This window comes from Molossus molossus, unplaced genomic scaffold (genome assembly GCF_014108415.1).
Source record: "Molossus molossus isolate mMolMol1 unplaced genomic scaffold, mMolMol1.p scaffold_m16_p_9, whole genome shotgun sequence".
In the NCBI taxonomy this organism is placed as follows: domain Eukaryota; kingdom Metazoa; phylum Chordata; class Mammalia; order Chiroptera; family Molossidae; genus Molossus; species Molossus molossus.
Genome location: NW_023425403.1, coordinates 86,224,162 through 86,234,634, shown reverse-complemented (window position 1 = coordinate 86,234,634; position 10,473 = coordinate 86,224,162). Strand labels below are relative to the sequence as shown.

At 41.3% G+C, this 10,473-nt stretch overlaps 1 pseudogene; it reads left to right on the top strand.

Annotated features, from left to right (window-relative positions):
• The first annotated feature begins 5,235 nt into the window (after positions 1-5,235).
• On the top strand, positions 5,236-7,611 carry LOC118622431 (annotated as a pseudogene).
• Positions 7,612-10,473: the final 2,862 nt, after the last annotated feature.

The window sequence follows — 10,473 nt, the reverse complement described above, 5'->3', positions numbered from 1 at the left end:
TTGTGTATTTGGGTTCTCTCTCTTTGTTTCTTGGTGAGTCTAGCTAAGGGTCCATAAATCTTGTTTATCTTTTTGAAAAACCAGCTCTTTGTTTCATTGATCCTTTGAATTGTTTTTTTGGTCCCTGTGTCATTTATTTCTGCTCTGATCTTTACTATTTCCTTCCTTCTACTTGCTCTGGGGTTTTCTTTTTGTTTGCTTTCTAATTCTTTAAGTTGTGAGGTTAGATAGTCAATTAGAAATTTTTCTTGTTTCTTGAGGTAGGCCTGTAGTGATATGAATTTCCCTCTCAGAACTGCTTTCACTGCATCCCATAGATTTTGTGTTGTTGTGTGTTCATTTTCATTGGTTTCCAGGAAGTTTTTAATTTTTTCCTTGATCTCCTCGGTGACCCATTCATTGTTTAATAATATGCTATTTAGTCTCCATGTGTTGAAATGTCTTTGCATGTTCTTGTTGCAATTGATTTCTAGTTTCATGCCATTGTGATCTGAGAAGATGCTTGATATGATTTCAATCTTCTTGAACTTGTAGATATTTAGTTTGTGTCCTATCATGTGGTCTATCTTTGAGACTGTCCCATGTGCACTTTAGCAGAATGTGTATTCTGTAGTTTTGGGGAGTAATTCTCTGTAGATATCTATTAAATCCATTTGGTCTAGTGCTTCATTTAGAGTCTCTGTTTCCTTGCTAATTCTTTGTCTAGAGGATCTATCCAGTGGTGTCAACGGGGTGTTGAAGTCCCCTGCTATGATTGTATTGCCATCAATTTCTCCTTGGAAGTCTTCCAGAAGATTTTTAATATATTTTGGTGCTACAATATGGGTGCATATATGTTTATCAAGGTTATATCTTCCTGTAGGATAGATCCTTTCAATATTATGTGGTGGCCTTCTTTGTCTCTAGTTATGGCCTTCATTTTGAAATCTATTTTATCAGATACGAGTATTGCTACCCCAGCTTTTTTTTTTTTGCTTTCCATTTGCTTGGAAAATTTTTTTCCATCCCTTCACTTTCAACCTATGTGAGTCTTTTGTTGTGAGGTGGGTCTCTTGTAAACAACATATAGATGAGTCATGCTTTCTCATCCAATCAGCTACTCTGTGTCTTTTTATGGGAGCATTCAATCCATTTACATTTAAGATGATTATTGATATGTACTTATTTATTGCCATTTTTGTTTAGTGTTTTCTTCCCATTTCTCCTGGTAATTACAGTAGTCCTTTTAACATTTGTTGCAGAGCTGGTTTGGTGCTAATGTAGTCCCTTAGCCTTTTTTTTTTTTTTTTGTCTGGGAAGCTCTTTATTTGACCTTCTATTTTGAATGATAGCCTTGCTGGGTAGAGTAGTCTTGGATTCAGATCCTTGTTTTTCACGACCTTGATTACTTCATGCCATTTCCTTCTAGCCTGTAGTGTTTCTTGTGAGAAGTCAGCTGAGAGACTTAAGGGGCTTCCTTTGAAGGTAACCTGTTGTTTCTCTCTTGCTGCTTTTAGGATTCTCTCTTTGTCTTTAATTTTTGGCTTTTTTTTTTTTTTTTTTTTTTATCCTCACCCGAGGACATTTTTCCATTTTTTACTCAGATAGAGCGGGAAGGAGAGAGAGGAAGAGAGAGAAACACATCGAGTGGCTGCCACCCACACGACCCAACCAGGGCCGGGGACAAACTGCAGCCAAGGTACATGCCCTTAGCGGGAACCGAACCCGGGTCTCTGTGGACCGCAGGCTGACGTTCTAACCATTGAGCCAAACCGGCCAGGGCAATTTTTGGCATTTTAATTACTATGTGTCTTGGTGTGGGCCTGTTTGGGTTCTTCTTACTTGGGACTCTGTGTGCTTCTTGAACTTGAATGCCTTCTTCCTTCACCAAATTAGGGAAGTTTTCTGTCACTATTTTTTTGATACATTCTCTATCCCTTGCTTATTTTCTTCTTCTTCGGGGACTCCTATGATGCGAATATTATTACATTTCCAGTTGTCCCACAGTTCTCTTAAGGTGTCTTCCTGTTTTTTAATCGTTTTTTCCTTTTGGTTTTCTGATTGGTTGATTTTTTCTACCCTGTCATCTAATTCACTGATCCAGTCCTCAGCTTCCTCTACTCTGCTTTTTAAACCTTCCAATGTATTTTTCATTTCTGATATGTCATTTTTTATTGCTTCTTGATGGTTTTTAATTTCCAATTGGCTTATTTTCAGCGTCTCTATGTCCTTACTCATGCTGTTGAGCTTCCTCAAGATCATGGCTCTGAATTCCAGCTCTGTTAACATGCCTAACTGCTCCACATTGATCTCATCTTCGGTGGAGGTCTCTTGCTCTTTCATTTGGCTTCTGTTTCTGTGTTTCACCATTTTGGCCATCACAGTGGGCTTTGGAGCCTGTCAAGTTTACCTGTGGGTGTTGGTGTTCTGCTGTTTGTAGCTCCCTCTCCTGGGTTTAGGTGAGCGAGGGAGGACCCACGTTAATCACCACTGTCAAGTCTTACTTTCCTGGTTAAAGTTGCCAGCCCTGGAAAGGTACTGTTATCCTCTAGCTTTTTGCCTGGAGGCTAGCTGTCAATGTTGCTTGATGAGTTTTGGGTTGTCAGTTGATTGAAAAACCACCTCAGGTGCTCAGCATAAGGGGATTTCAGGAGGGTGGGGCAGATGCTGGTTGTTAATGAGTTTCAATTAGCACTTCAATGGCCTACAGGGTGGGGTTGGATCTCCGAGGGAGGAGCTGCTGCCTCTCCCCACAGCCCTGGGAAGGAGCAATACGGCCACCGTCCTGCATGGCCACAACTCAGCAAAAGCTCTGAGTGCCCTCCAAATCCCGAGTGTCCCGACACAGTTCCAGTCCAGTCTGCCCTCCCTCTGCCGGAGCCCAAGGTGAGTGGCTGTGGCTGTTTTAGCCTCTGTCCCGGCTCTGCACTGTGGAGCCACCAGGGAGTGTAACCCAAGGGCGCCGCTCCCAGCTAAGGCCGCTGCTGAGCTGCTGACCGTGGGGTACCCGCCCCTGTCTTGCGCCTTCGCAAGGCTACCAGGATCTAGTCCGTGTCCCTAGTTATATGGTCCTCGCAAGCTGCTTTTCTGTTGGTTTTTCCCGTTGATTGGTCTGTTTTATAGTTGTAATTCCAGTGTGGTTCTGGGAGATGGTCTGTGCAGCTTCCGTTCACTCCGCCGCCATTTTGGAATTCCCCAGACAGATTTATAGATTCAATGTAAGCCCAATTAAAATCTCAGCAAGGTTTCGTTTTGTTTTTCAAACTGACAGGCTCATTATAAAATATGTAATTAAATGGAAATAACTTATGTAAAATTTATAAAATAACTGAAATACAAAGGACTTAGAAGAGTCAACACAATGTTGATGAAAACGGTATAGCAGTTCAAGACTTACTATAAAGTTACACTAATTAAGACACTGTGAAAGTGGTACAAGGTTAGACTGACAGATGAATGGAATGAGACCTAGAAACAAACCCAAACCCACATATATGTGGTCATCTACTTTACACAGGTGCCATAAGAATTTAGCAGGGGAGCCTCAGCAGGCTTCTGGTCCAGACAGTGGTGTAGGTAAATGCTGTGCTTACCCTCCTCCCACAAACATATCAAAATTAAAATTAAACTACAGAACACACATCATTCAGAATTGCCTGATATCTAGCTGAACAGAGGTCCTATAACTGAAAAGACATCACGTCAAAACTGGTAGGAGGGGCATAGATGCAAAATGGGCTGTTCCCACACCCATGTGTGGCATTTAAAAATACGGAGGGCTAGTCCAGCTGGTATGGCTTAGTGGTTGAGCATCTACCCATGCACCAAGAGGTCACTGGTTTGATTCCCAGTCAGAGCACATGCCCAGGTTGTGGGCCTGATCCCCAGTGGGAGGCATGCAGGAGGCAGCCAATCGATGTTCTCTCTCGTCAATGTTTCTATCTCTCTCTCTTCCTTCCTCTCTCTCTCAAATCAATAAAAAAAATATTAAAAAAAAATAGGGAAGGATTGCTCAGCTACAGAGGTCCCCACTAAGTGAGGGGTCTCAACCCCACACCAGGCTCCAATTCCAGGGTTCTAGTGACACTAAGGGAAGTCCTTATAACTTCTGGCTCTGAAAACCAGTGGATTGTGGCTGAATGAGACAAGAGGGCTTCTAGAGTCCCAGGTATTTGTCTTATTTTATTTTATTTTTTTTCTTCATTGATTTTAGAGGCAGAGGAAGGGAGGAGAGAGAGATAGAAACATCGATGAGAGAGAACATCGACTGGCCGCCTCCTGAATGTCCCCCACTGGGGATTGGGCCCACAACCTGGGCATATGTCTTGACTGGAAATTGAATTGGCGACCTCTTGGTGCATGGGTCATTGATCAACCACTGAGCCACACGGGCCGGACCAGGTATTTCTCTTAAAGGGCCCAAGCAGAGACTTACTTCCTCTGAGCTCCAGTGCTGGGACAGCAGCTCAGAAGTGACAGGAACATATGGGGAGGAACTGAATTGTCTGGCATCAGGGCAAAAGCTGGGGTTGGAGAGCAGTTTTCTCCCAGATAGAAGTGCTGGCACAGGTCATTATTCCTGTGCTGAGCCCTCCCCCAGTAGATCAGGCAGGCAGGGGCCATATCTGAGTCTCCATGAACTTGGCTAACATTGTTTTCCCCTCTCTGGTGATTCCCTGAGATCTGACCCACCCATTTGTGGGCCCACCCAAACCATTTCTAGTGACTTTTTAAAAAAATATGTGTTTTGCCCTGGCCGGTTTGGCTCAGCGGTTAGAGCATCGGCCTGCGGTCCGGAGAGACCCAGGTTCGGTCCCCGCTAAGGGCACGTACCTCGGTTGCAGTTTGTCCCCGGCCCTGGTTGGTCGTGCAGGTGGCAGCCACTCGATGTGTCCCTTTCACGTCGATGTTTCTCTTTCTCTCTCTTCCTCTCCCTCCCACTCTATCTGTACAAAAAAAAAAATGGAAAAGTGTCCTCGGGTGAGGATAAATAAATAAATAAATAAAAATATATGTTTTTTTACTGATTTTCTTAGAGAGAGGAAGGGAGAGAGGGATACAAACATCTATGCAAGAGAGAAACATCAATTGGCTGCCTCCTGCACACACCCTCCTGGGGATCGAGCCTGCAACCTGGGCACGTGCCCCAACCAGGAGTTGAACAAGGATCTCTCAGTCCATGGGATGACTCTCAATCCACTGAGCCACACCAGCCGGGCTCCAGTGACTTTCCATACAACTGGCCTGTCTTGGCTCATGCTTCAAACTTTCCTGAAATCTATCAAAGAAGCAGAATCTGGCCTCAGCATTGCCTGTACCTCCTGCTACATGTCCCCATGCCCAGCACTAGAAGCAGCCATCTGCAGATCACTTTATAACTCATGTCGGGTTGCCCTGGACAGGGTACAGGCACCAGCTGACCTTGTCCTGCACCTTCCAGGAGGCCCCAGAGCTAGCATGCCCAGTGGACAGCTTCAGATCATGTTGGAAAACCTCCACAAGTGATACACTCGAAGGACAGACTCAGCAGGCACCAGAGCCCCACTCAAGTGAGTCCTCCTCCATGGGGTCAGCCCCTGCACAGCAGATCCTCCATGGTGGCTGTGGCCAGTCCTCATAGCTGAATAGCCTGGGGGTAAACCCCTCCCACTGAAGTGCCAACAGCAATCAAGGCTGAACTACACCCAGAGAGCACACACAAGGGATACACCTGAAGCACCAGGATCAGGTGACCACGAAGGCTGTGCCACTGGATCCTATAGGACACCTACTACATAAGCCACTTTACCAAGACTAGGAGACATAGCAGCTCTACCTAATACATAGAAACAAACATGGAGGCTGTCACATGAGGAGGCAGAGAAATATTCCAAATATAAGAACAGAACAAAACTCCAGAAAAATAACTAAACAAAATAAAGACAAGAAATCTACTAGATGCAGAGTTCAAAACACTGGTTATGCCTATACACTAAGCAGTCGTGAGTTCAAATCCAGGGCACATACCGAGGTTGCAGGTTCGATCCTCAGTTGGGGTGTGAATGGGAGGCAACTGATTGAAGTTTCCCTCTCACAACAATGTTTCACTCTCCATTTCCCTTCCTCTCTTTCTAAAATCAATGGAAACATGCCCTTGGGTAAGGATAAAAACCACAACAAAAGCAGTAGTTACAAGGATGCTCAATGAACTTAAGGGAAGAGTAGATGAACTTAGTGACAACTTCAACAAAGAGATAGAAAACATAAAATTGGAACTAGAAAACAAAAATAAACAGTCATAAAGAAATAATATGCTAACTGAAATGAAGACTACATTACAGAGAATCAACAGAATAGATGAAGCAGAAGATCAAATCATTGATTAGGAAGATAAGAAAGCAAAAAATAAAAAATAAAAAAAACAACAACAAAAAAAACCTGCCCATTCAGAAGAGTAAAGAGAGAGGTGCTTTCAGGTTTCAGCTGTTGTGTAGCTACAAGGTGCCCTGAAACCACTTCCAAACACATCTGCCAGTCAATATGTTGCACTGTCCCCCCAAGCTAAACCTTCCAATCCCAATAACCCCCGAGTTTTTTGTTGTTGTTGTTGTTGTTGTTGTTTTTATGTGAACATCAGAGATGAGAGAGTTAGTCAAAATGTCTTGGAAGTGTCTGCCGATGTTTTACCTAAAACTGCAGATAATTTTTGTGTATTGTGAACAGGAGAAAAAGGCATTGGAATCACCATCGGAAAACCTCTCCATTTTAAAGGATGCCCATTCCATTGAATTGTTAAGAAATGTATGACTCAAGGTGGAGACTTCTCAAATCAGAATTAGACAAGTAGAGAAGTATTTATGGTGCAAATTCTGAAGATGAAAATTTCTATTATAAGCATGACCAGGAGGGTTTATTGAGCATGGTAAATGCAGGCTTCAATACAAATTGTTCTGTTCTTTATCACAACAGTTCCAACTCCTCATTTGAATGGGAAACATGAGGTATTTGGCCAAGTGATGAAAGGAAATGGTGTGGCAAGAAGTCTGGAAAACATAGAAGTGAAAGGTGAAAAACCTGCTAAAGTGTACACTATTGCAGAATGGAGAGAACTGAAGGAAGGGGATGATTGGGGAATGTTTCCAAAAGATGGTTCTGGTGACAGTCATCCAGATTTCCCTGAGGATGCTAGACAAAATATTATTAATAACAGAAGACTTAAGAAACATTAGAAATACTTTTTTTCAAATCCCAGAACTGGGAGATGGCCATTAAAAATATATACAAAGGTATAAAGATATGTGGAATTTTCAAAGGCTTATTGACAAAGCAGATAAATTGAAGCTGCAACCTCTAGTTTTAAGCTGCATGCTGAATATTGGTGCTTGTAAACTGAAGATGTCAAATGGGCACAGAGCAACTGACAGTTGTTTGGAGGCTCTTGAAGTAGACCCATCAAATACCAAAGCGCTGTACTGTAGACCTCAAGGATGTCAAGGATTAAAAGAATACAGCCAAGTATAGGCTGATCTTAAGAAACCTCAGTAGAAAGCACCAGAAGATAAAGCTATCCAGGCAGAATTGCTGAAAGTCAAACCAAAAATAAAGGCACAGAAAGATAAAAAAGAGTCATTGTATAAAAGAATGTTTGCTTAATAATGAATTCATTTATGCTTTAATATTACACAATGATGTATACAGGCAATAAGAAAGTTTAAGGGGTCTATTATATTTGATCCCTAATGTGTTTCTTTTAATACTTTAGTTCCCATCCTTGGGTGAGGATTAAAAAAAATACTTCAGCCCTGGCTGGTTTGGCTCAGCGGTTAGAGCGTAAGCTCACGGACCAGAGAGTCCTGGGTTCGGTTCCTGCTAAGGGCACGTACCTCTGTTGCAGTTTGTCCCTGGCCCTGGTTGGGGTCGTGTGGGTGGCAACCACTCAATGTATCTCTCTCACATCGATGTTTCTCTCTCTCTCTTCCTCCCTTTCTATCTGAAGATAAATGCAAAAATGTCCTTGGGTGAGGATAAAAAACAAACAAAAAAACAAAACTTCAGTACCCCATTGTTTACAGTTTAGAAACACTGATATTGGTTCACTTTTGATAAAAGTGTTACAAAGTCCAAAAAAAAAAGAAGAAAAAAAACCCACAGCTAAAAGAAAAAATAATTTTTAAAAATGAGGACAGTGTAAGGACAACTTTAAGTATGCCAACATTCACATTATGGGGGTGCCAGAAAGAGAACAGAGAGAGCAAGCAATTGAAAACCTATTTGAAAAAATGATGGAAAACTTCCTAACCCGGAGAAGGAAATAGACATACAGGTCCAGAAGCACAGTCCCAAACAAGATGAATCCAAAGAGGCCCACAGCAAGACACATCATAATTAAAATCCAAAAGGTTAAAGACAAAGAATCTTAAAAGCAGCAGGAAAAAAGCAGTTAGTTACCTACAAGGAACTCCTGTAATACTGTGAGCTGATGCAGGTTAAAAGGGATTGGCATAAAATATTCAAAGTGATGAAAAACAGGGACCTATAACCAAGAGTACTCTACCCAGGAAGGCTATCATTTAGAATCAAAGGATAGATAAAGTGTCCCAGACAAAAAAAAAGCTAAAGGAGTTTATTACCACTAAACCAGTATTACATGAAATGTTAAAGGGTTTACTTGAAGAAGAAAAAGAAAAAAAAGATAAAAAATATAAACAATAGCCCAGCTGACGTGGCTCAGTGGTTGAGCACTGACCCATGCACCAAGAGGTCGCTGGTTCAATTCCTGGTCAGGGCACATGCCCAGGTTGTGGGCCCGATCCCCAGAGTGGGGCATGCAGGAGGCAGCCAATCGATGTTCTCTCTCATCGATGTTTCTATCTCTTTCTTGCTCTCCCTTCCTCTCTCTATAAAATTAATAAAGAAAAAAATATAAACAATAAAATGGCAATAAATACATATCTGTCAACAATTACTTTATTTTATTTTTAGAAATGTTTTTCTTTATTGATTTTAGAGAGAAACATTGATGTGAGATAGAAACATCGATTGGTCACCTCCTGCACACCCCCTACTGGGCATTGAGCCAGCAACCTGGGCAGTTGCCCTGACTGGGAATCGAACCAGCGACCTCTTGTTGCATGGGTTGATGCTCAACCACTGAGCCACACTGGCTGGACTCAACAATTACTTTAAATGCAAATGGATTAAATGCTCCAATCAAAAAACAAACAGTGGCTGAAAAGAAGTGAAAGACCCTTACAATGTGCTGTCTATAAGAGAATCACTTCAGATCAAATGACACACACAGACTGATAGTAAAGGGTTGGAAAAGGATATTTCATGAAAATGGAAATGAATAAAAAAGCTGGGGTAGCTATACTTATATCAGATAAAATGGACTTAAAAAAAAAAAAAAGGCTATAACAAAGACAAAAGAGGACCCAGCCATTCCACTCTTGGGTATTTAACTGAAGAAACCAAAAACACTAAATCAAATTGACTTATGCATCTATATGTTCACTGCAGTTTTATTTACAACAGCCAAGATGTGGAAGCAACCTAAGTGTTCATCAACAGATGAATGGATAAAGAAGTGGTGCATTTATATAATGGAATATGACTCAGCCATAAAAAGAGAATTAAATCATGCCATCTGCAAAAACAGGGATGACCTAGAGGGTATTGCATTGAGTGAAATAAGTCAGGCAGGGAAAGACAAATGCCATATGATTTCATGTATATATGGATTCAATAAACAAACTGAATAAATAAATCACCAAGCAAAACAGAAATGGATTCATACGTACAGAGAACATTTTGATGGATGCTGGGGGGGGGGGGGGGGGGCTGAGGGGGTGGTGAAAAATGTGAATGGATTAACAACTACAAATTGGTAGTTACAGAACAATCATGGGTATGCAATGTACAGCATAGGGAATATAGTCAATATTGTAATAACTGTATGGTGTCAGATGGGTACCAGATTTATTGGGGTGATCATTTTGTAGGTTATGTAAATGTCTAATCACTGGTTTGTACACCTGAAACTAATATAATATTGTACATCAACTATAATTGAAAAATAAAAAATTATTTAAAAAGAAGAATTTAGTGGGGGAAATGATAAATGGCAGTGTTTTTTAATAAGTAAGACTGAGTCAACTGTATATCTATATTGGGGAAAAATAAACTTTGATTCCAACTTCATGTCTTTCACAAAAATTAATTTGAGGTAAATCACACTTAGATGTGAAAGGTAAAATAATAAAGCATGTAGAATTAAACAGAATTATCTTCACAGCCTTGTCATAGCCAAAACTTTACTATATATGATAAAAAGAGCATTAATTAATAAAAAAGCAGCAAATACAGTTTTACATCAAATATTTCTATAATTCTTACCTTCCTCTCCATCCCTACAATCACTGACCTATTCAGGGAGTCACTTTGGCCTGAGTGAGTCCAGAACAAGCCACCCCAAGATATGTCTCAGTGGTATGCAGATGATTTTGAGGTAAAGGC